The sequence below is a fragment of the Orbicella faveolata genome, unplaced genomic scaffold (assembly GCF_042242905.1).
Source record: "Orbicella faveolata isolate gen_17 unplaced genomic scaffold, um_ofav_v1 contig_27, whole genome shotgun sequence".
Lineage (NCBI taxonomy): Eukaryota > Metazoa > Cnidaria > Anthozoa > Scleractinia > Merulinidae > Orbicella > Orbicella faveolata.
This window is the reverse complement of record NW_028301555.1, coordinates 9,922,273-9,935,413: the sequence shown is the minus strand read 5'-3', so window position 1 is coordinate 9,935,413 and position 13,141 is coordinate 9,922,273. Positions and strand designations below refer to the sequence as shown.

Sequence of the window (13,141 nt, the reverse complement as noted above, 5' to 3'; positions counted from 1 at the left end):
TGAACCGCAAGTTTTCAAAAAGAACGATGAAGACCTGATAAAACAAAAATTTGAAGAATTCATTGAAAACGCAAAAGGAGAAATAGAACACTGGTCCGAGATGGAATCAGGCTGGGCGGTTGAAGGGATACAGGTCGCGTACGTGAATGTTGCGCGCTACCAGCCACTTCGCGGAGGGACCTATTTGCCACTTCCAGCAAAACTGGCGAAAAAGAAGGCAATAATCAACGTAAAAAACAAAGACAACGAATGTTTGAAGTGGGCACTCAGAGCCGCTTTATTCCCTCCGAAAAACGGGAAAGACCCGCAAAGACCAAGCAAATATCCGGTAAATGACGGTATCAACTACGCAGGAATCGATTTCCCGACGCCGGTAAACAAATAGGAAAGCTCGAGGCACAAAACCCGAAACTCGCAATAAACGTATCTGGCTGGGAAAACGATTGTGCGATTGTGCACCGGATAAGCCGAAAACAAGCGAACGTGCCGCGGATAAACTTGATGTTAATTGAGAAAGGGGAACTTCAGCATTACTGTTTCGTAAAAAGAGAAAGCGCTTTGCTTTTCGATCAGACAAAGCACAGAGACGCAAAGCACTTTTGCATGCTGTGCTTGACCGGTTTCTCAAGAGCAGACTTGCTGGTGGAACACAAAAAACATTGCAACGGTGTGAACGGCAGGCCGACAAGGATTGTGATGCCGAAAGAGGGGGAAAACACCCTTTCCTTCGAAAACTTCAAAAAACAGATGAAGATGCCCTTCACTATTTACGCGGATTTTGAGGCTCTTGTCAGAAAGATTCATGGCTGTGAGCGTGAGAGAACGTAAGCAAGCTACACAGAGAAGACCGAAAGGCACGAGGCATGCGGCTATTCTTAACTTGTTGTGAGAAGCGATGGTGAAGCGGTAGGTTCCAACACTTACAGGGGTGAAAATGCGGTTGGGGAGTTTTTAGGAGCCATTATGCAGGAGGAAGAGAAAATAAGAGAGAGTTTGGCCACACCAAAGCCGATTGAAATGACGTGGAAGGACTGGGAAGACTTCAAGAAAGCGGCCGATTGCCACGTGTGCAACAAAGCTCTGATAAAAGACGAATTCATGGATTCTTTGCCTGTCTGGAACTTTGAAGAAGAACCGGATGAAGAAGGCGTAAGAGAAAAATGGGTTTACTGGGGGCAAGGCCACAAAAAATGTTTCTACATGGCACAGAAAGAGAAGGAGAAGTGGGGATTTCAAAGGCTGAAAAGGCTGGAAGATGAAAAAGACAGTTGGAAGCCGGATCACAGGAAAACTGCAAGTACTGTGGAAACCCTTTACTTCAGAAAAACTTCAGAGACGCTCTGTCTGTGGTTGGCTTGCCGGCTGCCGTTCCTCCTGGCGGCGCTGGTGGGTGCTTCGCTCTCGTTTCGTCTGCGTTGATTCTCGCCGGCAAAAAGCTCGACTCGAAGATCAAGAAGCATCAAGAGATCACCACGCTCGCCGTTGCCAAGCGCGACACCGTCAACAGACTTCTCTCGAACGCTTTGAACAACAACGGGGTGTCTTCCCACGAGTTCGACACTATCCTTTCGGAGTTTCAGCAATACAACTTTCTGAAAGATCAGGTCCGGGCAAGGATGCTTCGCCAACCATCAACGAGAAAGCTTCCTGATGTTGATGTCCAAAAACTTGAGAAAGACATCCGCGGCAGACTTGAAACGGAAATGATAAAAAAAAATCACGAAACCTCCCGCTTCGAACTGAATTTCGACCGAAAAAACACAAAACTCTCTCTTTGTCTTGTCAAAAACAGCTGATTGCGGTGTCTGTCACGCCACATAAATGGCCTTGAACTTTCGAGGTTACTCACTGACGCAGTCATGTGCGAAATAGGGAAAACCCCCCGATCAGCTGTTTCTTTTTATCGCTCTAGTGAAGTCTCTTTGTTCTACCGCGTTTCGTGCCCAATTTTTCCTTGAAAAAAGGTGAAAAGTGCCTTTTTTATTGGCCAGGCCGAGAAGAAATACCGCATTCTAACAAACTGTGGACAAAAAAATGAAATCCGCCTGTAAAATTCCTTTTGACTTCAACATTCCTGGTGGCTTTGAAAATTCCTGATCGCTTCAACTGAAGCCAAGAGGAATGCAACGCGCTTAAACTGAAGCCTTCAGGAATTCGCAACGGGAAGCTGTGTCGCCTCAACCGGAACCGCGTCATGAAAGCATTCAACAGCTTCGCGTGTAATATCACGCACTTGTCTCTGCCACTCAGGCGTGAAATATTCATTCACGAGAAACGCAATCAAGTGAACACTTACAAGCATGTTTTTTTGGTATGCAAATGCCGCCGTGTATTTTTAATGTAATTATTCAAACAGAGGTTATATCAGAGCCGCTCAGTAAAATTTCTGAAAGATTTCGGCGTAGTCATTCTCGTCATACACCGGGTAGCCGAGATAATGTTTTTCTCTGTTTTTAAAACACTCGTAACAAAGCCCTTTTAGGCCGCAAGAGTTGCATTTACGGCAAAACATGACCTTTACAATTCTTGATCGTTTTTCGCAGATGGGTGCCTCTTCAAACTCGTCATGTACCTCGGCCCAGCCCATTTCCTTTTTTTATTTTATTTTTTTCGCGATGTACTCCTTTAGAATCCTCTCACGAAGCTCTGGAGGGAGGCTTTGAATGGCCTCGGAAAGTCCACATGCAGCTATTTGTCCGCCGCCATCTCGCGTGGCGTGGCGCTGCGCGGCCCTTCCCGCCTCTTCCAACAAATGTGGGGTCTCTCCTCGCTCTTGCATACTATTCTTTTCTTGGTATTTTTCGCCATATGTTCAATGGTCTTTCCAGCTGTCGATGGCAATAGCTTTCAAAATTCTCGCTTAGATGTTTCAGAAACTTTCGTGGCTCTCCTTCGAATCTCGCTCTTGCCGTGTCGAAACGCCGCCAGTTTTCGATCTTCAGCTTTTCCAAATATTCTCGGTTCTCGCCCGACGTCAACCCAATCTCGAGCCAGTCTTTTTCCACTAGGCTTTCTTCGAAAATCTCCAAGACGTTTTCGATCGATTCGTTTACCCGCCTGTCCTGTGAAGGTGTGATGTAAGCTACGCTCACTGCGAAAGCCATGCCGGCGCTGTATACACTGAGCGTGCGCTTCTCCAATAGGAAAATTTTCTGGCGCAGAGGTTTGCTCTAAAGAGGGGCCTAAGAATTTAAGAACATTCTTCTCCTCTTTTGACCTTCTTGTCGGCTCAAATTTTTCGAACATCCTTTTTCTGATTTCTAATTCCACAAGAAATAAGGTGCATTCAAAAATACAGCCCGTTAATTCAGAAGAAGAAGTCACCTTATTCACGATCTTCTTAAAGTGTTTGCAGAAAGGCAGATTTAAAAGACTTTCGTGCACCATGCCCCACCCCATCCCATTTTTTTCATTTATTTTTACCACGATTAACTCTTTCAAAATCCTCTCGCGAAGCTCTGGAGGCAAGCTTTGGATCGCTTCCGAAAGCCCTCTTGTTTGCGTGCACGTTTGGGGCTCTTTCAGCATTTCCTGATCTTCTCGCAAAGGCTCATCTTTGGCTCTTTCGGCCTGAATCCGTGGGGCCTTCTTCAGACAGAACGTTTACAGAACATCGGACGAGTATCTTGCGGCAGCCATGTCGGCGCAGTATGCACTGAGCGTGCACTTCTCCAATAGGAAAATTTTCTGGCGCACTTTTGAAGGGCACACCCGCGCATATTGATTACAGACGTTGCAGCTTCGATGGACCCGCTTTTTCGCCAAATTTTACTAAAACGCAGCCACGGCTCTGGCGCACACAGCTCACACGGCTCTGGCGCGGCGCTCGCCGATCTGGCGCAGCGCTCGCGGATCTGGCGCACACACAGCTCACACGGCTCTGGCGCAGCGCTCACACACATACACACACACACATGTAAAGTAGGGGTTCTGGCCGCAAGTGAACGCACACAGTGAAAGCGTAACGCAACTCCTCATCTAAAGATTCGGAGTTGCGTTACGCTTTCACTGTGTGCGTGAGCGCTGCGCCAGAACCCCCACTTTACATGTGTGTATTGAAGGGTTAAATTCAGGTAGCCGCGCTGTACGTGAACAACAGCAGCAACATGTAAATTATAATGATTACAGAATGACATTCCATAAAATTACCATCTGCATTGTTATTGGAATAAACAATTTGAATGACTAAACTTTGCGGGTTTTCCAGATCGTAAATATTAACTTTTGTTGAGAAAATGTTTCATCGTTTTCTTGCCGCGCCTTACAAACCAAATAAATTCATAGGCAGAGAAGCAATTTTTGTCCCTACTCGATTGGGAATAGTTTTAAGTTAAGATTAAAATACTGTTTACCACACAGTCGGATTCAAAAAACTATTTCGTCGAAGTAAGAGATATCTACCCTGTCACCGGTACATACACTATTCGGTAGACATAAAACCTATCGGCTAGTCACTCCCAGACATCATCCATGGTGTATGATCAATTCATGCATCTTGAGGTTACTAACAGTCCACCCAGGCCTCAGCTGCACTTCGTGACTGAAAAAGCGTTCTACCTGGAATAAATGAAAACAATTTATCAGCATTCAGTTACAGCAATATTGCCTATCACTATTTTACGAATAATTTGTCGTTTCATTACGAACAAACAAACGATGACATATAAAAGGGACTACGTCACGGCTGAGTTAAGTCTATGTTATTTCTTTTAGCCAAATACTCGCTATGAAACACGACCTTTGCGAAAATTTATTCTATAGATCTAACTGACCAAACCATAGCTTCATTACAAACAAATTCCTGGGCGTTATAATTAAAGGTGACAAACAAACGAGATTAAGTTTAAAAACTGTCCATGTCTAACAGTTTTTCAAAAACCCATATCGCAATCCGTTTCAATATAGGTTTTTGAAAACTTGAGAAATTTTCTTTCAAAAGCACAATTCCATAGGCCTTTAAAACAGCGCTCTTATATTGTAATGTTGGTACATCATTTCTTCACTGTTTCTAAATTATTAGTTATTTTTATATTTCACTCAATTTGGCGGCCATTTTTCGAATGTCAAAATTTGGCTTAGATTCGTGACACAGCTCCTTTAAGCACCATTCAGTAAATACTTCATAACCTTAAAAATTCATTAAGTACCGTAAATCCTCGAATTAGCGCCCCCTCGAACATGCGACCCTTTCGAATAAGCGCCCCTCCTATCGGCCGAAATTTAAAATAAGCGCCCCCCTCCCCTCCCTCCACTTTGTGGACGAGTACTGAGACAACAAAGGATGTATAGTTTACGTCATGTAGTATTAGATTTGTACATTGTTTCAGTTTGCGAACACGTTTAGTGAACACATTAAGCACTAATGGGGGGGGGGGGGGGGTGCCGCGATTTAAGCTTTAGGATCGGCTTTTTATGTCAATAAACAGCTTATGTTGGTGTTTACGCGCAGATGATATATTAAAAAAATGATCATGTCAGGCTACAATTTAGGAAAAATTAAATAAGCGCCCCCCGCCCCCCTCCCTTGAATAAACGCCCTCGTCTTCTGCTAAATTTGAAATAAGCGCCAAGGGCGCTAATTCGAAGACTTACGGTATTTAAAAGGAGTAATAGCTTAACAGAAAGGGTAGCACACACACGAGAGCTCGTTAGACGAAGGATAAGACACCACAGTAAGACGTTATATTTCTGAAACCTCTATTTTCATTGGGCCGATGTAATCGCTGTACCCGCTTCCTCTCTTATTTTAAGGCTGATTGTATACTTGTGACTTGTTAGTGATCTATTGTCTTAACAATCATGAATGAAGTAGCTCGTTCCGAGGGAAAGTGTGGAAGCTGTGTGCCGGAGAATGAATCACAACCAAAGACTAAAGTACTAGGTCATGCTTGCTTGTTGTGTATAATTTTGTTAAAAAAAAATAAAATAAAAAAATAGTAACTTAAGGCTGCCGCACAGTAGCCGATTTTTTGTCGCGACTAACCGCGTTGAGGCTTAGGGCCGAGTCATCCAAAATCAAGATGGCGCCTATTCCACTGACGTGACTCTCGTGACATTTCCTAATTGGTTAAGGAGCGCGCGAGCCCCGACAAATTGTCTTGGTCCACCGCACACTAACCGACAAGGCCCGACAAGACGTTTTGAGATCTAGAACCGTCAGATATCGCCCGACAAGCCCCGATCATGTCGCAGACTTGTCTGAATTCCTCATACACTAGACGACAGAGTGAAGATTTTTTGTCGGCCGACAAAAAATCGGCCAGTGTGCGGCGGCCTTTAATCTCTTTTATTTTCTGTCAAGTTCAAGACCCATGATCGGACGGATGAACTTTCGACAGAAAGTAGCGTAGCTAATGTTGGCTTTCCTTTTCATTTTGAAGCCAAAAAAAAAATATGCCCATTTCATATTGACCTGGGAGAGGGGGGGGGGGTGCGTGGCGGGGCTCAATAAGCGTGAGTTCAACAGCAATAGTGGCCAAATGTCGTGACTTTTCAAAGTTATTGGGGAACATAACGTGACTTCACGTCCTTAGATTTTCTTTCCTTTTTTTCTGAAAAATACCAGCAGTCCAAGATGGCGGATCCAAGATGTATGATGTCATTTTTATGATTTCATCATACCTAAACAACATTATGAAAACTATCTTGCAGTAATAAAAGGAACCAAAACGAAACGGAAAACAAACAAACGCTATTTGATTCAATTTTGTGGAGATCATTCCCGCTCCACAGTCTAGATGAACACACGTTCGGTTACGGGTCGGAACTTTTCTTTCTTGCCTTCTTGTTTTGTGTTTGGATGCCCCTGTTCACTGTTTTGACCGCTTAAAACTTTTAAAGAACGGGAAAAGATATAAGCAAGGCCTAAAATAATATGCTCTTGTTTAAAAGATTAATTTCTTCACCTGACTTACAAGTATAAAATAATTCTCTAGGAGACATATTGAATAGACATTTAATTCTTTCACCAAGGCAAAATGAAATTGCAGCATGACTAACAGTGAAGATAAATTTTGCAAGACGACGCAGTTGTACCAATCATGTCTAGATTGTCACGTGACTCCAAAAGAAGCTCCCTAAGCTCTCAGTAAAATACATGTTTCACGAATTCCAGCAGCCAGAAAAAAACACAGAAGGATGCATAGATGTGTTGAAATACACATAGCAGATTAAAGTGCCCCTATGATCAAATTCTCGATATCCACTTTCGTACCCAATAGGTCTTTCCTAATTATGTTGCCAAATTTCAATCTATTACGAACATCAGAACTCACGTTTTTTGGGCCTTTACTTCCGAGAATTTGCGGCCGCAATTAAATTTCTTCGTTCCAAGTCTTGATTGAGAATTGGAGTAAATGACGTCATTTTCTCAAAAATACTGCATGGGTTGAAATTATGAAACAATTTAGTACAGCAATTCCCATAAAGAATAACAAAAACTTTGGCTCTTATATTCGTGCAATTTTTCTACACTAATTGTTATTATAATTGCATCCCGTGTGGTATTTTTGAGCAAATGACGTCATTTACTCCAATTCTCAACCAAGACTTGGAACAAGGAAAATTAATGGCGGCCGTAAATTCTCGGAAATGAAGGTCCAAACAACCTGAGTCCTAATGTTCGTAATAGATTGAAATTTGGCAACATATCTAGGAAAGACCTATTGTGTACGAAAATGTAAAAAAATGGATATCGAGAATTTGATCATAGCAGCACTTTACACGAATCCTCTGAGAAATTTTGTTAAATTGCAAACGCATAATTTAGGCCAAAATTTATCCTTGGTTCTGAATCTAAAACTTTCAAGATATCAATGACATATTCACAAAAAATTTTGCAGCATTCAAATGCTAAATAGGCAGAAGCTGTGATATTTGAGTGATTATTTGTATCGCAAATCGAATGTGTACTGCGTGGTGTAGTGGAGATCATTGTCACTCTTCAATCCGGATTTCAAGACGGTCACAGGTTCGAATAGAGGAATTTCATTTTTTCCTTTTTCTTTCCTTTTTATCTTTTTATTTTACTTCTGTTGTTTTTCAACGGACGCGCTTGTTTACTGTTTGTACCCCTTTCAAAATATTGAGATAGAATTTACAAAAAATCATAAAAGTAAACAATCAAAGAGTAACTGTCCGTGGTTGACTAGTAATTTCTCGGACTGACGACAAGTCAACTCAGTCAGGGCGGTAAATCAGCATTGAGATGAAGGTATGAATAATTCCACCGGATTAAATTTATAATTATTTGACAGCAGCTAAGCAAGGTTACCAAAATATCCACGTTGGACGATTATTATTCTTATTGTATTCACAGTAGGAGCCATAGTTCTTAAATTATTTCAAACGTTTATAACATTCTCAAACGGCAATCACGTTTGGTTCGTCACGTGACCACAAGTGACGAAGGTCCTATAGAACAATGAAGGCACGAGCAAAGAAAATTTACATTTTGATTAACCGAAACAAACGAATAATTTTCCTCTCTTACTCTCGCAACATTTTTGCAACGAAATATAGAACACTTTCTCCATGTTTCTGTCAAATTACAGAAACACTTGTGAAAGTTTGACGAACACGAAAAAGATGTGGAAACATTCGCCTGGGCCTCGCATTCCTATAACTCGAAAAAACAAGGAGATTGTTTCTGTATTTTGAATGGCTTTTCACGCATTTTCTCCTGAGTTGGGTTATCATAAGAAAAGTGAACGAAAACGATATTCAATCGCATATAATCCTCTGAAAAATTATTATAGTTATCTACGCCACCCTCCCCCAAAAATGCCGCGAACGACAGAAAATTCTACTTAAAGGGCCCTAGTCAGCCACACCTTTGTTTTTGCTTTCATGTGAGCGTTTGGCTACTATATTTTATTCGGAGCATGTCCAAACGAAGGAAATCACAGTGAAACTTTTAAAGATAATTACACAGACCCAATACACTTCCTTCCAATGTGGATAAATCTAAAATAGTATGGAACTTATAAAGCTGTGCCAGTTGACAAGAGTTCTCTCAAATCTAATTTCAGGAGGATAACAGAGCAACTGAGCCAGGTTATGTTTCGGATCGATCAATGCATAAGAACAAGTGTTTACCTGGGTCCTGGACTGCGATAAAATCATCAATCTTGAATGACGGTAAATGCGTTCATCCTCTTCTTGCTTTGTCCTAGTTTGTATCCGCCTGAAAATGAGAAAGACTGGTCAGAAAGATTTAGATCAGAGTAATGGCTGGCATTGTGTGCTGACTGGTTCCTAACACAAGGTACCTGGCCAATGTACCCTGGTAAGACACTTTACCCTCAGAAAGCGGCTGTCTCAGCCTAGGAGTATAAATGGGTACTACAGTTCTGTTCTAACCTCCTATGTAGACGCTCTTTGGGCTCGTCACAGAATCTGAATTTGCTGGGTGGAAGCAACCTTTTACAAGTCAGTTCTTACACCCATCTCTTGTAAAAAGCCCAAATCCATTCGATAGTCCAGGTTTCAAAACAAGTCCTAATATTTTGTATCTCTTTTGTGGGACCAAGTCTTTGCATCACAGATCAAGAAACTCAGGAAGAGAATTTGCTGGGTGGAACCAACCCATTTACAGGTCAGTCTTTACACCCATCTCCTGTACAAAGCTCAAGATCCATTCAGTCATGAAGACAGTCCAGGTTCCGAAACAAGTTCTCATTTTGTACCATTTTTTGTGGGACCAAGTCTATGCTTCATAGATCAAGAAACTCAGGAAGAGATTTTTGGTGGAACCAGCTCCCTTGAGGGCCAGTTCTTACACCCATCTCCTGTACGAAGCCCAAGATCCATTCAGCCCATGAAGACAGTCCTGGCTCCAACACAAGTTCTTATTTTTCACCTGTTTTTTATGGGACCAAGTCTGGGCCTCACAGATCATGAAACTCAGGAAGACATTTTGCTGGATGGAACCAACCCTTTTACAGGTGAGTTCTTTTACCCAAGATATCTCTTGTACTATGCTCAACTGATCCATTCAGCACTAGTGGTGCAACGATTAATCGAATTCTCCATTAATTGCAATTATGACCATTCGGTTCGATTCACAATTCTTTGATTCCTCGTTTTGATTTTGCATACCTTTCTCAGAGTGCCCTCAGTGAGTTATTATATTGTGAAGTCAGAATCCAGAACTCTTTAAAATGTGCGTTTTTGATTGACGAGTAAACATCCAAACATGACACCATGTCTCTACGTCACAGATCAAGAAACTTTTTACAAGTCAGTTCTTACACCCTGATCTCTTGTTAAAAGCTCAAGATCCATTCAACATATGAGGACAGTCCAAGTTCCCAAACAAGTCCTAATTTTTGACCTTTTTTGTGGGACCAAGCCTCTGCCTCATAGATCAAAAAACTCAGGAAGAGAATTTGCTGAATGGAACCACCCTTTTACAGGTCAGTTCTCACACCCATCTCTTGTACAAAGCTCAAGATCCATTCAGTGCATGCAGACAGTCCAGGCTCCAAAACAGGTTTCTTATCTTGTAACTTGTTTTTTTTGTGGGACCAGTTCTTCGCTTCACCAATCAGAAAATTCAAAAAGAGAATTTGCTAGGTAGAACCAATCCCCATCTGGCCCAGTTCTTTCATTATACACATATCTCTTGTTCAAAAGGTCCATTTGGTACATGCAAAAAGTCCAGGTTCCTAAAAAAGTTTCTTAGACAATATCTTGTTAGTGTGATTCTGATGTTAGACTTATCTTTCTTGTCATATCGTACATCTAGAACTGAAATGTCCCCAGTAACTCTGTGATCACAGGCCAATATGTACACTTACCATACTGCTCTGATAGTCCAGCTCAGTGATCGTTAAGATACGATGCTTAATTTGAATCTCCAGAAATTGTTAGGGGTCTTCACATAAGTCCCAATCCCTCTTCTATTATCTTCCCAGTGTTACAGATCCCTTGATCAAACAAAAAACAACATTAGTTTTAAAGGTCAAACTGATTCATCTGCCTAATATATCAAGTTAAATTGAAGCACACAAGTTTGGACCTGAAAAAAATAGCTATCTGGTTCAGCCGATTCCCATTTAGCAATTATAATACTATTAACCTGGGAACTCAATGTTTGCTTTAGTATTCTCTCATAACCCATTTTTGGCTGATCTATTTAACTTTAATACCAATAAAACTTTAAACCATTGACAGTTTTGCTTCAGGTGTCCATATAACCTAAATTAGGCAAGTCAAATTATTCTCACATTTTGATTAGTTCTTACTTATGACTGGATGATTAAAACACTTCTTGGCTCCTCTACTAGTTAAAACAGACTCCATGTTGCCATGCACTTGTTCAGTAAAAGTTCACAGAAGACATCAAAATGTGGCAAGAACATCAGTGACACACTCAGCTATCGCTTTGTGCCCCGTTTTTTTTGTCACCACATTTTGACGTCATCTGCAATCTACTACTGAACAGATGCACAGCAACATTTGTTAACAATCTATTTGTTTAATTGGCAATTTTAATGAAAAAGATTTTTCTCAATTTTCAGATAGATTGCTATGGGACCTTATGAAAAATAAAATTAAAAAAATTAATTGGAAACATTGAATCTTTGAAACAAAGTCATTATTAAGCTCTAACTGACAGCTGTCACCAGACTCATCAAGATGTCACACGGTTGTTACCTGAAGCAGTGATCAGGACACAAGCACAGATGGTTTATTGTTGAGATATTTTTAGTTTTGTATTGGATCTTCTGCCTGCAGTTTGAGTACAGCTGTAGCTGTGCATTTGGAAAGTTTTAGCTAATATTTTTCATGTCATCAAAGTGTACTTCCAGGCCTGTGCTCTAGAAGCACCCAGGTGCCACAGGCAACTAACTTTGCCTTTAAGCGACTGCAAAAACTTACTTTTTTCATATAAGCTGAAGTGCTGGGCACTTCTAGGCTCCTAGTAATTCTTCTTAGACCACAGCACTGACTTTTAAAATAAATCCATACAGAATTGGCATTAAGCTTATTCCTATAGCTAAATTTAACACATCTGCTAAAGTTTATTTGTATCATAGTAACCTTAAATGGATAATCAAAGTGCTTACTGATTGGAGAACTTACCTCTTCTTCACTAAAAGTCTGCTTTCCTTACTGGTTCTGCAACTACATGTAAGCCAAGCTTGTGTTGTATTGCATCAGGAGAGAATGGTGTTTGGATGTTTAGACAAACCAAGTCCTAAAACCTAAGGAAGGAAATTGTACATACAAGGGTGAAGTTACTGAAAACAAGAGGAAGCTTTTGGCTGCTGCCATTTTGAATTTTGAATTTCTACGTTTAGAGTAGTCTGCATGTAGCTGTACCAATGCTTGTAGATAAGGGTAATTTCAATGGAATGTCGATCGCTGATATCCATTGACACTTGGTGTATGGCATCTGCAGATTGCAAACTGTCGACAGCACACTGCAGACTGGAGATTTTTCACCTAATAATGTACTTCCATTTATGTTACCAAAAGCTAACAGTAAACAAGCTAAACTGAGCACTATTCAGGTTAAGCTGAGCACTATTTAGGCTAACCTGACATCTATTCAGGCTAACCTGAGCGCTATTTAGGCCTAAGTGTAGTCAGCAACTGGTGTCTGCAAATGTAATACACTGGTTAACACTCTACTGTGGGTGCCTTTAGTAGACATGATCATAGTGTATGACATTTGCAGACTACAGACTGCAGAATTTTCAACTAATATATGAAGGTTATGTCGTATTCCCCTTTCCATTTTTGAAAGCGAAAGGTAAACAGGCTAATGTGAGAACTATTCAGGCTAACCTGAGTGATATTCAGGCTAACTGAAGTACCATTTAGCCTTAAATGTAGTCTGCAGTCTGCAAATCAAATACACCAACATGATCCAAGCAAGAGCGTCCTTTGTTTCCCTTTATAAATTATCTAAGAACTAAGAATCTGTACAAAATACGGCCTGTAGCTGATCCAAACAGAGAAACAAGTAACGATTTTGATTTTAAAAGTTAAATATTACAGCTTTATTAGAAGTTACCTAATCAGCTTGATGTAAACAGACTCATCTCTAATGGGGACAATTTTCCACTATTTATCTTTCACACGTGCAAGATGGCGGAGACGAACTACGCTCGCAAAGATCAGAGGGAAAAAG

The 13,141-nt window shown here is 41.0% G+C and overlaps 1 long non-coding RNA gene across 1 annotated transcript; it reads right to left on the bottom strand.

Moving 5' to 3' along the window:
* Positions 1 to 2,533: 2,533 nt before the first annotated feature.
* Positions 2,534 to 13,141, bottom strand: LOC110048062 (uncharacterized). Its single transcript, XR_016209522.1, has 5 exons — positions 13,025 to 13,141; positions 12,088 to 12,209; positions 10,800 to 10,928; positions 9,097 to 9,184; positions 2,534 to 4,557 (listed from the first exon to the last, which is right to left on the bottom strand). It is a non-coding gene; the product is annotated as an uncharacterized LOC110048062 (long non-coding RNA).